Source organism: Phyllobates terribilis, unplaced genomic scaffold (assembly GCF_046119375.1).
Source record: "Phyllobates terribilis strain yellow unplaced genomic scaffold, ASM4611937v1 Scaffold_2__4_contigs__length_985480577, whole genome shotgun sequence".
In the NCBI taxonomy this organism is placed as follows: Eukaryota; Metazoa; Chordata; class Amphibia; order Anura; family Dendrobatidae; genus Phyllobates; species Phyllobates terribilis.
Window position 1 is genome coordinate 554,499,527 of NW_027362762.1, and position 19,442 is coordinate 554,518,968.

The following is a 19,442-nucleotide window of genomic DNA, read 5'->3' on the forward strand; positions in this document are numbered from 1 at the left end:
TGAGTTCCGAAGCATTTTTAAACATCAGCAGAATTCCGGGAACAGTGGAAGAGTTCCGAAGCATTTTTAAACTTCAAAAGAATTCCAGGAACAATGGAAGAGTTCCAAAGCATTTTGAAACTTCAGAAGAATTCCAGGAACAATGGAAGAGTTCCGAAGCATTTTTAAACTTCAGCGGATTTCCGAGAACAATGGAAGTGTTCCGAAGTATTTTTAAACGCCAGCGGGATTCCGAGAACAATGGAAGAGTTCCGAAGCATTTTTAAACTTCAGCGGAATTCCGAGAACAATGGATGAGTTTTGAAGCATTTTTAAACATCAGCAGAATTCCGGGAACAATGGAAGAGTTCCGAAGCATTTTTAAACTTCAGAAGAATTCCAGGAACAATGGAAGAGTTCCAAAGCATTTTTAAACTTCAGAAGAATTCCAGGAACAATGGAAGAGTTCCGAAGCATTTTTAAAGTTCGGCGGATTTCCGAGAACAATGGAAGTGTTCCGAAGTATTTTTAAACTCCAGCGGGATTCCGAGAACAATGGAAGAGTTCCGAAGCATTTTTAAACGTCTGCAGAATTCCGAGAACAATGGAAGAATTCCAAAGCATTTTTAAACGTCAGCGGAATTCCAAGAACAATGGAAGAGTTCCGAAGCATTTTTAAATGTCAGCAGAATTCCGAGAACAATGGAAGAGTTCCGAAGCATTTTTAAACATCAGCAGAATTCTGGGAACAATGGAAGAGTTCCGAAGCATTTTTAAACTTCAGAAGAATTCCAGGAACAATGGAAGAGTTCCAAAGCATTTTTAAATGTCAGCAGAATTTCGAGAACAATGGAAGAGTTCCGAAGCATTTTTAAACTTCAGAAGAATTCCGAGAAAAATGGAAGAGTTCCGAAGCATTTTTAAATGTCAGCAGAATTTCGAGAACAATGGAAGAGTTCCGAAGCATTTTTAAACTTCAGTGGAATTCTGAGAACAATGGAAGAGTTCCGTAGCATTTTTAAACTTCAGAAGAATTCCAGGAACAATGGAAGAGTTCCGAAGCATTTTCAAACGTCAGCAGAATTCCTTGAACAATGAAAGAGTTCGGAAGCATTTTTAAACATCAGCAGTATTCCGGGAACAATGGAACAGTTCCGAAGAATTTTTAAACGTCAGTGGAATTCCTTGAACAATGAAAGAGATCAGAAGCATTTTTAAACTTCAAAAGAATTCCGGGAACAATGGAAGAGTTCCGAAGCATTTTTAAATGTCAGCAGAATCCCGAGAACAGTGGAAGAGTTCCGAAGCATTTTTAAACATCAGCAGAATTCTGGGAACAATGGAAGAGTTCCGAAGCATTTTTAAACTTTAGCGGAATTCCGAGAACAATGGATGAGTTCCGAAGCATTTTTAAACATCAGCAGAATTCCGGGAACAATGGAAGAGTTCCGAAGCATTTTTAAACTTCAGAAGAATTCCAGGAACAATGGAAGAGTTCCAAAGCATTTTGAAACTTCAGAAGAATTCCAGGAACAATACAAGAGTTCCGAAGCATTTTTAAACTTCAGCGGATTTCCGAGAACAATGGAAGAGTTCCGAAGCATTTTTAAACTTCAGCGGAATTCCGAGAACAATGGATGAGTTTCGAAGCATTTTTAAACATCAGCAGAATTCCGGGAACAATGGAAGAGTTCCGAAGCATTTTTAAACTTCAGAAGAATTCCAGGAACAATGGAAGAGTTCCAAAGCATTTTTAAACTTCAGAAGAATTCCAGGAACAATGGAAGAGTTCCGAAGCATTTTTAAACTTCGGCGGATTCCCGAGAACAATGGAAGTGTTCCGAAGTATTTTTAAACTCCAGCGGGATTCCGAGAACAATGGAAGAGTTCCGAAGCATTTTTAAACGTCTGCAGATTTCCGAGAACAATGTAAGAATTCCGAAGCATTTTTAAACGTCAGCGGAATTCCAAGAACAATGGAAGAGTTCCGAAGAATTTTTAAATGTCAGCGAATTTCGAGAACCATGGAAGAGTTCTGAAGGATTTTTAAACATCAGCGGAATTCCGTGAACATTGGAAGAGTTCCGAAGCATTTTTAAACTTCAGAAGAATTCCAGGAACAATGGAAGAGTTCCAAAGCATTTTTAAACTTCAGAAGAATTCCAGGAACAATGGAAGAGTTCCGAAGCATTTTTAAAGTTCGGCGGATTTCCGAGAACAATGGAAGTGTTCCGAAGCATTTTTAAACGTCTGCAGAATTCCGAGAACAATGGAAGAATTCCAAAGCATTTTTAAACGTCAGCGGAATTCCAAGAACAATGGAAGAGTTCCGAAGAATTTTTAAATGTCAGCGAATTTCGAGAACCATGGAAGAGTTCTGAAGGATTTTTAAACATCAGCGGAATTCCGTGAACATTGGAAGAGTTCCGAAGCATTTTTAAACTTCAGTGGAATTCTGAGAACAATGGAAGAGTTATGTAGCATTTTTAAACTTCAGAAGAATTCCAGTAACAATGGAAGAGTTTCAAAGCAATTTTAATCTTCAGCAGAATTCCGAGAACAATGGAAGAGTTCTGAAGCATTTTTAAACATCAGCAGAATTTCCAGAATAATGGAAGAGTTCCGAAGCATTTTTAAACGTCTGCAGAATTCCGAGAACAATGGAAGAGTTCCGAAGGATTTTTAAATGTCAGCAGAATTCCCAGAACAATGGAGAGTTCCAAAGGATTTTTAAACGTCAGCGGAATTCCGAGAACAATGGAAGAGTTCAGAAGCATTTTTAAACTCCGGCGGATTTCCGAGAACAATGGAAGTGTTCAGAAGCATTTTTAAACTTCAGCGTAATTCTGAGAACAATGGAAGGGTTCAGAAGCATTTTTAAACTTCAGCAGAATTCCGAAAACAACGCAGGAGTTGCAATGCATTTTTAAACGTCAGCAGAATTCCGAGAAAAATGGAAGAGTTCCGAAGCATTTTTAAATGTCAGCGAATTTCGAGAACCATGGAAGAGTTCTGAAGGATTTTTAAACATCAGCGGAATTCCGTGAACATTGGAAGAGTTCCGAAGCATTTTTAAACTTCAGTAGAATTCTGAGAACAATGGAAGAGTTATGTAGCATTTTTAAACTTCAGAAGAATTCCAGTAACAATGGAAGAGTTTCAAAGCAATTTTAAACTTCAGCAGAATTCCGAGAACAATGGAAGAGTTCTGAAGCATTTTTAAACATCAGCAGAATTTCCAGAATAATGGAAGAGTTCCGAAGCATTTTCAAACGTCTGCAGAATTCCGAGAACAATGGAAGAGTTCCGAAGGATTTTTAAATGTCAGCAGAATTCCCAGAACAATGGAGAGTTCCAAAGGATTTTTAAACGTCAGCGGAATTCCGAGAACAATGGAAGAGTTCAGAAGCATTTTTAAACTCCGGCGGATTTCCGAGAACAATGGAAGTGTTCAGAAGCATTTTTAAACTTCAGCGTAATTCTGAGAACAATGGAAGGGTTCAGAAGCATTTTTAAACTTCAGCAGAATTCCGAAAACAACGCAGGAGTTGCAATGCATTTTTAAACGTCAGCAGAATTCCGAGAAAAATGGAAGAGTTCCGAAGCATTTTTAAATGTCAGCAGAATTTCGAGAACAATGGAAGAGTTCCAAAGCATTTTTAAACTTCAGTGGAATTCTGAGAACAATGGAAGAGTTCCGTAGCATTTTTAAACTTCAGAAGAATTCCAGGAACAATGGAAGAGTTCTGAAGCATTTTCAAACGTCAGCAGAATTCCTTGAACAATGAAAGAGTTCGGAAGCATTTTTAACGTCAGCAGTATTCCGGGAACAATGGAACAGTTCCGAAGAATTTTTAAACGTCAGTGGAATTCCTTGAACAATGAAAGAGATCAGAAGCATTTTTAAACTTCAAAAGAATTCCAGGAACAATGGAAGAGTTCCGAAGCATTTTTAAATGTCAGCAGAATTCCGAGAACAATGGAAGAGTACCGAAGCATTTTTAAACATCAGCAGAATTCTGGGAACAATGGAAGAGTTCCGAAGCATTTTTAAACTTTAGCGGAATTCCGAGAACAATGGATGAGTTCCGAAGCATTTTTAAACATCAGCAGAATTCCGGGAACAATGGAAGAGTTCCGAAGCATTTTTAAACTTCGGCGGATTTCCGAGAACAATGGAAGTGTTCCGAAGTATTTTTAAACTCCAGCGGGATTCCGAGAACAATGGAAGAGTTCCGAAGCATTTTTAAACGTCAGCAGAATTCCGATAAAAATGGAAGAGTTCCGAAGCATTTTTAAATGTCAGCAGAATTTCGAGAACAATGGAAGAGTTCCGAAGCATTTTTAAACTTCAGTGGAATTCTGAGAACAATGGAAGAGTTCCATAGCATTTTTAAACTTCAGAAGAATTCCAGGAACAATGGAAGAGTTCCGAAGCATTTTCAAACGTCAGCAGAATTCCTTGAACAATGAAAGAGTTCGGAAGCATTTTTAAACATCAGCAGTATTCCGGGAACAATGGAACAGTTCCGAAGAATTTTTAAACGTCAGTGGAATTCCTTGAACAATGAAAGAGATCAGAAGCATTTTTAAACTTCAAGAGAATTCCGGGAACAATGGAAGAGTTCCGAAGCATTTTTAAATGTCAGCAGAATTCCGAGAACAATGGAAGAGTTCCGAAGCATTTTTAAACATCAGCAGAATTCTGGGAACAATGGAAGAGTTCCGAAGCATTTTTAAACTTTAGCGGAATTCCGAGAACAATGGATGAGTTCCGAAGAATTTTTAAACATCAGCAGAATTCCGGGAACAGTGGAAGAGTTCCGAAGCATTTTTAAACTTCAAAAGAATTCCAGGAACAATGGAAGAGTTCCAAAGCATTTTGAAACTTCAGAAGAATTCCAGGAACAATGGAAGAGTTCCGAAGCATTTTTAAACTTCAGCGGATTTCCGAGAACAATGGAAGTGTTCCGAAGTATTTTTAAACGCCAGCGGGATTCCGAGAACAATGGAAGAGTTCCGAAGCATTTTTAAACTTCAGCGGAATTCCGAGAACAATGGATGAGTTTTGAAGCATTTTTAAACATCAGCAGAATTCCGGGAACAATGGAAGAGTTCCGAAGCATTTTTAAACTTCAGAAGAATTCCAGGAACAATGGAAGAGTTCCAAAGCATTTTTAAACTTCAGAAGAATTCCAGGAACAATGGAAGAGTTCCGAAGCATTTTTAAAGTTCGGCGGATTTCCGAGAACAATGGAAGTGTTCCAAAGTATTTTTAAACTCCAGCGGGATTCCGAGAACAATGGAAGAGTTCCGAAGCATTTTTAAACGTCTGCAGAATTCCGAGAACAATGGAAGAATTCCAAAGCATTTTTAAACGTCAGCGGAATTCCAAGAACAATGGAAGAGTTCCGAAGCATTTTTAAATGTCAGCAGAATTCCGAGAACAATGGAAGAGTACCGAAACATTTTTAAACATCAGCAGAATTCTGGGAACAATGGAAGAGTTCCGAAGCATTTTTAAACTTTAGCTGAATTCCGAGAACAATGGATGAGTTCCGAAGCATTTTTAAACATCAGCAGAATTCCGGGAACAATGGAAGAGTTCTGATGCATTTTTAAATGTCAGCAGAATTCCGAGAACAATGGAAGAGTTCCGAAGCATTTTTAAACATCAGCAGAATTCTGGGAACAATGGAAGAGTTCCGAAGCATTTTTAAACTTCAGAAGAATTCCAGGAACAATGGAAGAGTTCCAAAGCATTTTTAAATGTCAGCAGAATTTCGAGAACAATGGAAGAGTTCCGAAGCATTTTTAAACTTCAGCAGAATTCCGAGAAAAATGGAAGAGTTCCGAAGGATTTTTAAACGTCAGCGGAATTCCGAGAACAATGGAAGAGTTCAGAAGCATTTTTAAACTCCGGCGGATTTCCGAGAACAATGGAAGTGTTCAGAAGCATTTTTAAACTTCAGCGTAATTCTGAGAACAATGGAAGGGTTCAGAAGCATTTTTAAACTTCAGCAGAATTCCGAAAACAACGCAGGAGTTGCAATGCATTTTTAAACGTCAGCAGAATTCCGAGAAAAATGGAAGAGTTCCGAAGCATTTTTAAATGTCAGCAGAATTTCGAGAACAATGGAAGAGTTCCAAAGCATTTTTAAACTTCAGTGGAATTCTGAGAACAATGGAAGAGTTCCGTAGCATTTTTAAACTTCAGAAGAATTCCAGGAACAATGGAAGAGTTCCGAAGCATTTTCAAACGTCAGCAGAATTCCTTGAACAATGAAAGAGTTCGGAAGCATTTTTAACGTCAGCAGTATTCCGGGAACAATGGAACAGTTCCGAAGAATTTTTAAACGTCAGTGGAATTCCTTGAACAATGAAAGAGATCAGAAGCATTTTTAAACTTCAAAAGAATTCCAGGAACAATGGAAGAGTTCCGAAGCATTTTTAAATGTCAGCAGAATTCCGAGAACAATGGAAGAGTACCGAAGCATTTTTAAACATCAGCAGAATTCTGGGAACAATGGAAGAGTTCCGAAGCATTTTTAAACTTTAGCGGAATTCCGAGAACAATGGATGAGTTCCGAAGCATTTTTAAACATCAGCAGAATTCCGGGAACAATGGAAGAGTTCTGAAGCATTTTTAAACGTCAGCCGAATTCCGAGAACAATGGAAGAGTTCCGAAGCATTTTTAAACATCAGCAGAATTCTGGGAACAATGGAAGAGTTCCGAAGCATTTTTAAACTTTAGCGGAATTCCGAGAACAATGGATGAGTTCCGAAGCATTTTTAAACATCAGCAGAATTCCGGGAACAATGGAAGAGTTCTGAAGCATTTTTAAATGTCAGCCGAATTCCGAGAACAATGGAAGAGTTCCGAAGCATTTTTAAACATCAGCAGAATTCTGGGAACAATGGAAGAGTTCCGAAGCATTTTTAAACTTCAGCGGAATTCCGAGAACAATGGATGAGTTTCGAAGCATTTTTAAACATCAGCAGAATTCCGGGAACAATGGAAGAGTTCCGAAGGATTTTTAAATGTCAGCAGAATTCCCAGAACAATGGAGAGTTCCAAAGGATTTTTAAACGTCAGCGGAATTCCGAGAAAAATGGAAGAGTTCCGAAGCATTTTTAAATGTCAGCAGAATTTCGAGAACAATGGAAGAGTTCCGAAGCATTTTTAAACTTCAGTGGAATTCTGAGAACAATGGAAGAGTTCCGTAGCATTTTTAAACTTCAGAAGAATTCCAGGAACAATGGAAGAGTTCCGAAGCATTTTCAAACGTCAGCAGAATTCCTTGAACAATGAAAGAGTTCGGAATCATTTTTAAACATCAGCAGTATTCCGGGAACAATGGAACAGTTCCGAAGAATTTTTAAACGTCAGTGGAATTCCTTGAACAATGAAAGAGATCAGAAGCATTTTTAAACTTCAAAAGAATTCCGGGAACAATGGAAGAGTTCCGAAGCATTTTTAAATGTCAGCAGAATCCCGAGAACAGTGGAAGAGTTCCGAAGCATTTTTAAACATCAGCAGAATTCTGGGAACAATGGAAGAGTTCCGAAGCATTTTTAAACTTTAGCGGAATTCCGAGAACAATGGATGAGTTCCGAAGCATTTTTAAACATCAGCAGAATTCCGGGAACAATGGAAGAGTTCCGAAGCATTTTTAAACTTCAGAAGAATTCCAGGAACAATGGAAGAGTTCCAAAGCATTTTGAAACTTCAGAAGAATTCCAGGAACAATGGAAGAGTTCCGAAGCATTTTTAAACTTCAGCGGATTTCCGAGAACAATGGAAGAGTTCCGAAGCATTTTTAAACTTCAGCGGAATTCCGAGAACAATGGATGAGTTTCGAAGCATTTTTAAACATCAGCAGAATTCCGGGAACAATGGAAGAGTTCCGAAGCATTTTTAAACTTCAGAAGAATTCCAGGAACAATGGAAGAGTTCCAAAGCATTTTTAAACTTCAGAAGAATTCCAGGAACAATGGAAGAGTTCCAAAGCATTTTTAAACTTCAGAAGAATTCCAGGAACAATGGAAGAGTTCCGAAGCATTTTTAAAGTTCGGCGGATTTCCGAGAACAATGGATGAGTTCTGAAGCATTTTTAAACATCAGCAGAATTCCGGGAACAATGGAAGAGTTCTGAAGCATTTTTAAACGTCAGCCGAATTCCGAGAACAATGGAAGAGTTCCGAAGCATTTTTAAACATCAGCAGAATTCTGGGAACAATGGAAGAGTTCCGAAGCATTTTTAAACTTTAGCGGAATTCCGAGAACAATGGATGAGTTCCGAAGCATTTTTAAACATCAGCAGAATTCCGGGAACAATGGAAGAGTTCTGAAGCATTTTTAAATGTCAGCCGAATTCCGAGAACAATGGAAGAGTTCCGAAGCATTTTTAAACATCAGCAGAATTCTGGGAACAATGGAAGAGTTCCGAAGCATTTTTAAACTTCAGCGGAATTCCCAGAACAATGGATGAGTTTCGAAGCATTTTTAAACATCAGCAGAATTCCGGGAACAATGGAAGAGTTCCGAAGCATTTTTAAACTTCAGAAGAATTCCAGGAACAATGGAAGAGTTCCAAAGCATTTTTAAACTTCAGAAGAATTCCAGGAACAATGGAAGAGTTCCGAAGCATTTTTAAACTTCGGCGGATTTCCGAGAACAATGGAAGTGTTCCGAAGTATTTTTAAACTCCAGCGGGATTCCGAGAACAATGGAAGAGTTCCGAAGCATTTTTAAACGTCTGCAGAATTCCGAGAACAATGGAAGAATTCCAAAGCATTTTTAAACGTCAGCGGAATTCCAAGAACAATGGAAGAGTTCCGAAGAATTTTTAAATGTCAGCGAATTTCGAGAACCATGGAAGAGTTCTGAAGGATTTTTAAACATCAGCGGAATTCCGTGAACATTGGAAGAGTTCCGAAGCATTTTTAAACTTCAGCGGAATTCCGAGAACAATGGAAGAGTTCAGAAGCATTTTTAAACTCCGGCGGATTTCCGAGAACAATGGAAGTGTTCAGAAGCATTTTTAAACTTCAGCGTAATTCTGAGAACAATGGAAGGGTTCAGAAGCATTTTTAAACTTCAGCAGAATTCCGAAAACAACGCAGGAGTTGCAATGCATTTTTAAACGTCAGCATAATTCCGAGAAAAATGGAAGAGTTCCGAAGCATTTTTAAATGTCAGCAGAATTTCGAGAACAATGGAAGAGTTCCAAAGCATTTTTAAACTTCAGTGGAATTCTGAGAACAATGGAAGAGTTCTGTAGCATTTTTAAACTTCAGAAGAATTCCAGGAACAATGGAAGAGTTCCGAAGCATTTTCAAACGTCAGCAGAATTCCTTGAACAATGAAAGAGTTCGGAAGCATTTTTAAACGTCAGCAGTATTCCGGGAACAATGGAACAGTTCCGAAGAATTTTTAAACGTCAGTGGAATTCCTTGAACAATGAAAGAGATCAGAAGCATTTTTAAACTTCAAAAGAATTCCGGGAACAATGGAAGAGTTCCGAAGCATTTTTAAATGTCAGCAGAATTCCGAGAACAATGGAAGAGTACCGAAACATTTTTAAACATCAGCAGAATTCTGGGAACAATGGAAGAGTTCCGAAGCATTTTTAAACTTTAGCTGAATTCCGAGAACAATGGAAGAGTTCCAAAGCATTTTTAAACTTCAGAAGAATTCCAGGAACAATGGAAGAGTTCCGAAGCATTTTTAAACTTCGGCGGATTTCCGAGAACAATGGAAGTGTTCCGAAGTATTTTTAAACTCCAGCGGGATTCCGAGAACAATGGAAGAGTTCCGAAGCATTTTTAAACGTCAGCAGAATTACGATAAAAATGGAAGAGTTCCGAAGCATTTTTAAATGTCAGCAGAATTTCGAGAACAATGGAAGAGTTCCGAAGCATTTTTAAACTTCAGTGGAATTCTGAGAACAATGGAAGAGTTCCATAGCATTTTTAAACTTCAGAAGAATTCCAGGAACAATGGAAGAGTTCCGAAGCATTTTCAAACGTCAGCAGAATTCCTTGAACAATGAAAGAGTTCGGAAGCATTTTTAAACATCAGCAGTATTCCGGGAACAATGGAACAGTTCCGAAGAATTTTTAAACGTCAGTGGAATTCCTTGAACAATGAAAGAGATCAGAAGCATTTTTAAACTTCAAGAGAATTCCGGGAACAATGGAAGAGTTCCGAAGCATTTTTAAATGTCAGCAGAATTCCGAGAACAATGGAAGAGTTCCGAAGCAATTTTAAACATCAGCAGAATTCTGGGAACAATGGAAGAGTTCCGAAGCATTTTTAAACTTTAGCGGAATTCCGAGAACAATGGATGAGTTCCGAAGCATTTTTAAACATCAGCAGAATTCCGGGAACAGTGGAAGAGTTCCGAAGCATTTTTAAACTTCAAAAGAATTCCAGGAACAATGGAAGAGTTCCAAAGCATTTTGAAACTTCAGAAGAATTCCAGGAACAATGGAAGAGTTCCGAAGCATTTTTAAACTTCAGCGGATTTCCGAGAACAATGGAAGTGTTCCGAAGTATTTTTAAACGCCAGCGGGATTCCGAGAACAATGGAAGAGTTCCGAAGCATTTTTAAACTTCAGCGGAATTCCGAGAACAATGGATGAGTTTTGAAGCATTTTTAAACATCAGCAGAATTCCGGGAACAATGGAAGAGTTCCGAAGCATTTTTAAACTTCAGAAGAATTCCAGGAACAATGGAAGAGTTCCAAAGCATTTTTAAACTTCAGAAGAATTCCAGGAACAATGGAAGAGTTCCGAAGCATTTTTAAAGTTCGGCGGATTTCCGAGAACAATGGAAGTGTTCCGAAGTATTTTTAAACTCCAGCGGGATTCCGAGAACAATGGAAGAGTTCCGAAGCATTTTTAAACGTCTGCAGAATTCCGAGAACAATGGAAGAATTCCAAAGCATTTTTAAACGTCAGCGGAATTCCAAGAACAATGGAAGAGTTCCGAAGCATTTTTAAATGTCAGCAGAATTCCGAGAACAATGGAAGAGTTCCGAAGCATTTTTAAACATCAGCAGAATTCTGGGAACAATGGAAGAGTTCCGAAGCATTTTTAAACTTCAGAAGAATTCCAGGAACAATGGAAGAGTTCCAAAGCATTTTTAAATGTCAGCAGAATTTCGAGAACAATGGAAGAGTTCCGAAGCATTTTTAAACTTCAGAAGAATTCCGAGAAAAATGGAAGAGTTCCGAAGCATTTTTAAATGTCAGCAGAATTTCGAGAACAATGGAAGAGTTCCGAAGCATTTTTAAACTTCAGTGGAATTCTGAGAACAATGGAAGAGTTCCGTAGCATTTTTAAACTTCAGAAGAATTCCAGGAACAATGGAAGAGTTCCGAAGCATTTTCAAACGTCAGCAGAATTCCTTGAACAATGAAAGAGTTCGGAAGCATTTTTAAACATCAGCAGTATTCCGGGAACAATGGAACAGTTCCGAAGAATTTTTAAACGTCAGTGGAATTCCTTGAACAATGAAAGAGATCAGAAGCATTTTTAAACTTCAAAAGAATTCCGGGAACAATGGAAGAGTTCCGAAGCATTTTTAAATGTCAGCAGAATCCCGAGAACAGTGGAAGAGTTCCGAAGCATTTTTAAACATCAGCAGAATTCTGGGAACAATGGAAGAGTTCCGAAGCATTTTTAAACTTTAGCGGAATTCCGAGAACAATGGATGAGTTCCGAAGCATTTTTAAACATCAGCAGAATTCCGGGAACAATGGAAGAGTTCCGAAGCATTTTTAAACTTCAGAAGAATTCCAGGAACAATGGAAGAGTTCCAAAGCATTTTGAAACTTCAGAAGAATTCCAGGAACAATACAAGAGTTCCGAAGCATTTTTAAACTTCAGCGGATTTCCGAGAACAATGGAAGAGTTCCGAAGCATTTTTAAACTTCAGCGGAATTCCGAGAACAATGGATGAGTTTCGAAGCATTTTTAAACATCAGCAGAATTCCGGGAACAATGGAAGAGTTCCGAAGCATTTTTAAACTTCAGAAGAATTCCAGGAACAATGGAAGAGTTCCAAAGCATTTTTAAACTTCAGAAGAATTCCAGGAACAATGGAAGAGTTCCGAAGCATTTTTAAACTTCGGCGGATTCCCGAGAACAATGGAAGTGTTCCGAAGTATTTTTAAACTCCAGCGGGATTCCGAGAACAATGGAAGAGTTCCGAAGCATTTTTAAACGTCTGCAGATTTCCGAGAACAATGTAAGAATTCCGAAGCATTTTTAAACGTCAGCGGAATTCCAAGAACAATGGAAGAGTTCCGAAGAATTTTTAAATGTCAGCGAATTTCGAGAACCATGGAAGAGTTCTGAAGGATTTTTAAACATCAGCGGAATTCCGTGAACATTGGAAGAGTTCCGAAGCATTTTTAAACTTCAGAAGAATTCCAGGAACAATGGAAGAGTTCCAAAGCATTTTTAAACTTCAGAAGAATTCCAGGAACAATGGAAGAGTTCCGAAGCATTTTTAAAGTTCGGCGGATTTCCGAGAACAATGGAAGTGTTCCGAAGCATTTTTAAACGTCTGCAGAATTCCGAGAACAATGGAAGAATTCCAAAGCATTTTTAAACGTCAGCGGAATTCCAAGAACAATGGAAGAGTTCCGAAGAATTTTTAAATGTCAGCGAATTTCGAGAACCATGGAAGAGTTCTGAAGGATTTTTAAACATCAGCGGAATTCCGTGAACATTGGAAGAGTTCCGAAGCATTTTTAAACTTCAGTGGAATTCTGAGAACAATGGAAGAGTTATGTAGCATTTTTAAACTTCAGAAGAATTCCAGTAACAATGGAAGAGTTTCAAAGCAATTTTAATCTTCAGCAGAATTCCGAGAACAATGGAAGAGTTCTGAAGCATTTTTAAACATCAGCAGAATTTCCAGAATAATGGAAGAGTTCCGAAGCATTTTTAAACGTCTGCAGAATTCCGAGAACAATGGAAGAGTTCCGAAGGATTTTTAAATGTCAGCAGAATTCCCAGAACAATGGAGAGTTCCAAAGGATTTTTAAACGTCAGCGGAATTCCGAGAACAATGGAAGAGTTCAGAAGCATTTTTAAACTCCGGCGGATTTCCGAGAACAATGGAAGTGTTCAGAAGCATTTTTAAACTTCAGCGTAATTCTGAGAACAATGGAAGGGTTCAGAAGCATTTTTAAACTTCAGCAGAATTCCGAAAACAACGCAGGAGTTGCAATGCATTTTTAAACGTCAGCAGAATTCCGAGAAAAATGGAAGAGTTCCGAAGCATTTTTAAATGTCAGCGAATTTCGAGAACCATGGAAGAGTTCTGAAGGATTTTTAAACATCAGCGGAATTCCGTGAACATTGGAAGAGTTCCGAAGCATTTTTAAACTTCAGTAGAATTCTGAGAACAATGGAAGAGTTATGTAGCATTTTTAAACTTCAGAAGAATTCCAGTAACAATGGAAGAGTTTCAAAGCAATTTTAAACTTCAGCAGAATTCCGAGAACAATGGAAGAGTTCTGAAGCATTTTTAAACATCAGCAGAATTTCCAGAATAATGGAAGAGTTCCGAAGCATTTTCAAACGTCTGCAGAATTCCGAGAACAATGGAAGAGTTCCGAAGGATTTTTAAATGTCAGCAGAATTCCCAGAACAATGGAGAGTTCCAAAGGATTTTTAAACGTCAGCGGAATTCCGAGAACAATGGAAGAGTTCAGAAGCATTTTTAAACTCCGGCGGATTTCCGAGAACAATGGAAGTGTTCAGAAGCATTTTTAAACTTCAGCGTAATTCTGAGAACAATGGAAGGGTTCAGAAGCATTTTTAAACTTCAGCAGAATTCCGAAAACAACGCAGGAGTTGCAATGCATTTTTAAACGTCAGCAGAATTCCGAGAAAAATGGAAGAGTTCCGAAGCATTTTTAAATGTCAGCAGAATTTCGAGAACAATGGAAGAGTTCCAAAGCATTTTTAAACTTCAGTGGAATTCTGAGAACAATGGAAGAGTTCCGTAGCATTTTTAAACTTCAGAAGAATTCCAGGAACAATGGAAGAGTTCTGAAGCATTTTCAAACGTCAGCAGAATTCCTTGAACAATGAAAGAGTTCGGAAGCATTTTTAACGTCAGCAGTATTCCGGGAACAATGGAACAGTTCCGAAGAATTTTTAAACGTCAGTGGAATTCCTTGAACAATGAAAGAGATCAGAAGCATTTTTAAACTTCAAAAGAATTCCAGGAACAATGGAAGAGTTCCGAAGCATTTTTAAATGTCAGCAGAATTCCGAGAACAATGGAAGAGTACCGAAGCATTTTTAAACATCAGCAGAATTCTGGGAACAATGGAAGAGTTCCGAAGCATTTTTAAACTTTAGCGGAATTCCGAGAACAATGGATGAGTTCCGAAGCATTTTTAAACATCAGCAGAATTCCGGGAACAATGGAAGAGTTCTGAAGCATTTTTAAACGTCAGCCGAATTCCGAGAACAATGGAAGAGTTCCGAAGCATTTTTAAACTTCAGCAGAATTCCGAGAACAATGGAAGAGTTCTGAAGCATTTTTAAACATCAGCAGAATTCCGGGAACAATGGAAGAGTTCTGAAGCATTTTTAAACGTCAGCCGAATTCCGAGAACAATGGAAGAGTTCCGAAGCATTTTTAAACTTCAGCAGAATTCCGAGAAATATGGAAGAGTTCTGAAGCATTTTTAAACATCAGCAGAATTTCCAGAATAATGGAAGAGTTCCGAAGCATTTTCAAACGTCTGCAGAATTCCGAGAACAATGGAAGAGTTCCGAAGGATTTTTAAATGTCAGCAGAATTCCCAGAACAATGGAGAGTTCCAAAGGATTTTTAAACGTCAGCGGAATTCCGAGAACAATGGAAGAGTTCAGAAGCATTTTTAAACTTCAGCAGAATTCCGAGAACAATGGAAGGGTTCAGAAGCATTTTTAAACTTCAGCAGAATTCCGAAAACAACGCAGGAGTTGCAATGCATTTTTAAACGTCAGCAGAATTCCGAGAAAAATGGAAGAGTTCCGAAGCATTTTTAAATGTCAGCGAATTTCGAGAACCATGGAAGAGTTCTGAAGGATTTTTAAACATCAGCGGAATTCCGTGAACATTGGAAGAGTTCCGAAGCATTTTTAAACTTCAGTAGAATTCTGAGAACAATGGAAGAGTTATGTAGCATTTTTAAACTTCAGAAGAATTCCAGTAACAATGGAAGAGTTTCAAAGCAATTTTAAACTTCAGCAGAATTCCGAGAACAATGGAAGAGTTCTGAAGCATTTTTAAACATCAGCAGAATTCCGGGAACAATGGAAGAGTTCTGAAGCATTTTTAAACGTCAGCCGAATTCCGAGAACAATGGAAGAGTTCCGAAGCATTTTTAAACTTCAGCAGAATTCCGAGAACAATGGAAGAGTTCTGAAGCATTTTTAAACATCAGCAGAATTTCCAGAATAATGGAAGAGTTCCGAAGCATTTTCAAACGTCTGCAGAATTCCGAGAACAATGGAAGAGTTCCGAAGGATTTTTAAATGTCAGCAGAATTCCCAGAACAATGGAGAGTTCCAAAGGATTTTTAAACGTCAGCGGAATTCCGAGAACAATGGAAGAGTTCAGAAGCATTTTTAAACTCCGGCGGATTTCCGAGAACAATGGAAGTGTTCAGAAGCATTTTTAAACTTCAGCGTAATTCTGAGAACAATGGAAGGGTTCAGAAGCATTTTTAAACTTCAGCAGAATTCCGAAAACAACGCAGGAGTTGCAATGCATTTTTAAACGTCAGCAGAATTCCGAGAAAAATGGAAGAGTTCCGAAGCATTTTTAAATGTCAGCAGAATTTCGAGAACAATGGAAGAGTTCCAAAGCATTTTTAAACTTCAGTGGAATTCTGAGAACAATGGAAGAGTTCCGTAGCATTTTTAAACTTCAGAAGAATTCCAGGAACAATGGAAGAGTTCCGAAGCATTTTCAAACGTCAGCAGAATTCCTTGAACAATGAAAGAGTTCGGAAGCATTTTTAACGTCAGCAGTATTCCGGGAACAATGGAACAGTTCCGAAGAATTTTTAAACGTCAGTGGAATTCCTTGAACAATGAAAGAGATCAGAAGCATTTTTAAACTTCAAAAGAATTCCAGGAACAATGGAAGAGTTCCGAAGCATTTTTAAATGTCAGCAGAATTCCGAGAACAATGGAAGAGTACCGAAGCATTTTTAAACATCAGCAGAATTCTGGGAACAATGGAAGAGTTCCGAAGCATTTTTAAACTTTAGCGGAATTCCGAGAACAATGGATGAGTTCCGAAGCATTTTTAAACATCAGCAGAATTCCGGGAACAATGGAAGAGTTCTGAAGCATTTTTAAACGTCAGCCGAATTCCGAGAACAATGGAAGAGTTCCGAAGCATTTTTAAACATCAGCAGAATTCTGGGAACAATGGAAGAGTTCCGAAGCATTTTTAAACTTTAGCGGAATTCCGAGAACAATGGATGAGTTCCGAAGCATTTTTAAACATCAGCAGAATTCCGGGAACAATGGAAGAGTTCTGAAGCATTTTTAAATGTCAGCCGAATTCCGAGAACAATGGAAGAGTTCCGAAGCATTTTTAAACATCAGCAGAATTCTGGGAACAATGGAAGAGTTCCGAAGCATTTTTAAACTTCAGCGGAATTCCGAGAACAATGGATGAGTTTCGAAGCATTTTTAAACATCAGCAGAATTCCGGGAACAATGGAAGAGTTCCGAAGCATTTTTAAACTTCAGAAGAATTCCAGGAACAATGGAAGAGTTCCGAAGCATTTTTAAAGTTCGGCGGATTTCCGAGAACAATGGAAGTGTTCCGAAGTATTTTTAAACTCCAGCGGGATTCCGAGAACAATGGAAGAGTTCCGAAGCATTTTTAAACGTCTGCAGAATTCCGAGAACAATGGAAGAATTCCAAAGCATTTTTAAACGTCAGCGGAATTCCAAGAACAATGGAAGAGTTCCGAAGAATTTTCAAATGTCAGCGAATTTCGAGAACCATGGAAGAGTTCTGAAGGATTTTTAAACATCAGCGGAATTCCGTGAACATTGGAAGAGTTCCGAAGCATTTTTAAACTTCAGTGGAATTCTGAGAACAATGGAAGAGTTATGTAGCATTTTTAAACTTCAGAAGAATTCCAGTAACAATGGAAGAGTTTCAAAGCAATTTTAAACTTCAGCAGAATTCCGAGAACAATGGAAGAATTCTGAAGCATTTTTAAACATCAGCAGAATTTCCAGAATAATGGAAGAGTTCCGAAGCATTTTTAAACGTCTGCAGAATTCCGAGAACAATGGAAGAGTTCCGAAGGATTTTTAAATGTCAGCAGAATTCCCAGAACAATGGAGAGTTCCAAAGGATTTTTAAACGTCAGCGGAATTCCGAGAACAATGGAAGAGTTCAGAAGCATTTTTAAACTCCGGCGGATTTCCGAGAACAATGGAAGTGTTCAGAAGCATTTTTAAACTTCAGCGTAATTCTGAGAACAATGGAAGGGTTCAGAAGCATTTTTAAACTTCAGCAGAATTCCGAAAACAACGCAGGAGTTGCAATGCATTTTTAAACGTCAGCAGAATTCCGAGAAAAATGGAAGAGTTCCGAAGCATTTTTAAATGTCAGCGAATTTCGAGAACCATGGAAGAGTTCTGAAGGATTTTTAAACATCAGCGGAATTCCGTGAACATTGGAAGAGTTCCGAAGCATTTTTAAACTTCAGTAGAATTCTGAGAACAATGGAAGAGTTATGTAGCATTTTTAAACTTCAGAAGAATTCCAGTAACAATGGAAGAGTTTCAAAGCAATTTTAAACTTCAGCAGAATTCCGAGAACAATGGAAGAGTTCTGAAGCATTTTTAAACATCAGCAGAATTTCCAGAATAATGGAAGAGTTCCGAAGCATTTTCAAACGTCTGCAGAATTCCGAGAACAATGGAAGAGTTCCGAAGGATTTTTAAATGTCAGCAGAATTCCCAGAACAATGGAGAGTTCCAAAGGATTTTTAAACGTCAGCGGAATTCCGAGAACAATGGAAGAGTTCAGAAGCATTTTTAAACTCCGGCGGATTTCCGAGAACAATGGAAGTGTTCAGAAGCATTTTTAAACTTCAGCGTAATTCTGAGAACAATGGAAGGGTTCAGAAGCATTTTTAAACTTCAGCAGAATTCCGAAAACAACGCAGGAGTTGCAATGCATTTTTAAACGTCAGCAGAATTCCGAGAAAAATGGAAGAGTTCCGAAGCATTTTTAAATGTCAGCAGAATTTCGAGAACAATGGAAGAGTTCCAAAGCATTTTTAAACTTCAGTGGAATTCTGAGAACAATGGAAGAGTTCCGTAGCATTTTTAAACTTCAGAAGAATTCCAGGAACAATGGAAGAGTTCTGAAGCATTTTCAAACGTCAGCAGAATTCCTTGAACAATGAAAGAGTTCGGAAGCATTTTTAACGTCAGCAGTATTCCGGGAACAATGGAACAGTTCCGAAGAATTTTTAAACGTCAGTGGAATTCCTTGAACAATGAAAGAGATCAGAAGCATTTTTAAACTTCAAAAGAATTCCAGGAACAATGGAAGAGTTCCGAAGCATTTTTAAACATCAGCAGAATTCTGGGAACAATGGAAGAGTTCCGAAGCATTTTTAAACTTCAGAAGAATTCCAGGAACAATGGAAGAGTTCCAAAGCATTTTTAAATGTCAGCAGAATTTCGAGAACAATGGAAGAGTTCCGAAGCATTTTTAAACTTCAGAAGAATTCCGAGAAAAATGGAAGAGTTCCGAAGCATTTTTAAATGTCAGCAGAATTTCGAGAACAATGGAAGAGTTCCGAAGCATTTTTAAACTTCAGTGGAATTCTGAGAACAATGGAAGAGTTCCGTAGCATTTTTAAACTTCAGAAGAATTCCAGGAACAATGGAAGAGTTCCGAAGCATTTTCAAACGTCAGCAGAATTCCTTGAACAATGAAAGAGTTCGGAAGCATTTTTAAACATCAGCAGTATTCCGGGAACAATGGAACAGTTCCGAAGAATTTTTAAACGTCAGTGGAATTCCTTGAACAATGAAAGAGATCAGAAGCATTTTTAAACTTCAAAAGAATTCCGGGAACAATGGAAGAGTTCCGAAGCATTTTTAAATGTCAGCAGAATCCCGAGAACAGTGGAAGAGTTCCGAAGCATTTTTAAACATCAGCAGAATTCTGGGAACAATGGAAGAGTTCCGAAGCATTTTTAAACTTTAGCGGAATTCCGAGAACAATGGATGAGTTCCGAAGCATTTTTAAACATCAGCAGAATTCCGGGAACAATGGAAGAGTTCCGAAGCATTTTTAAACTTCAGAAGAATTCCAGGAACAATGGAAGAGTTCCAAAGCATTTTGAAACTTCAGAAGAATTCCAGGAACAATACAAGAGTTCCGAAGC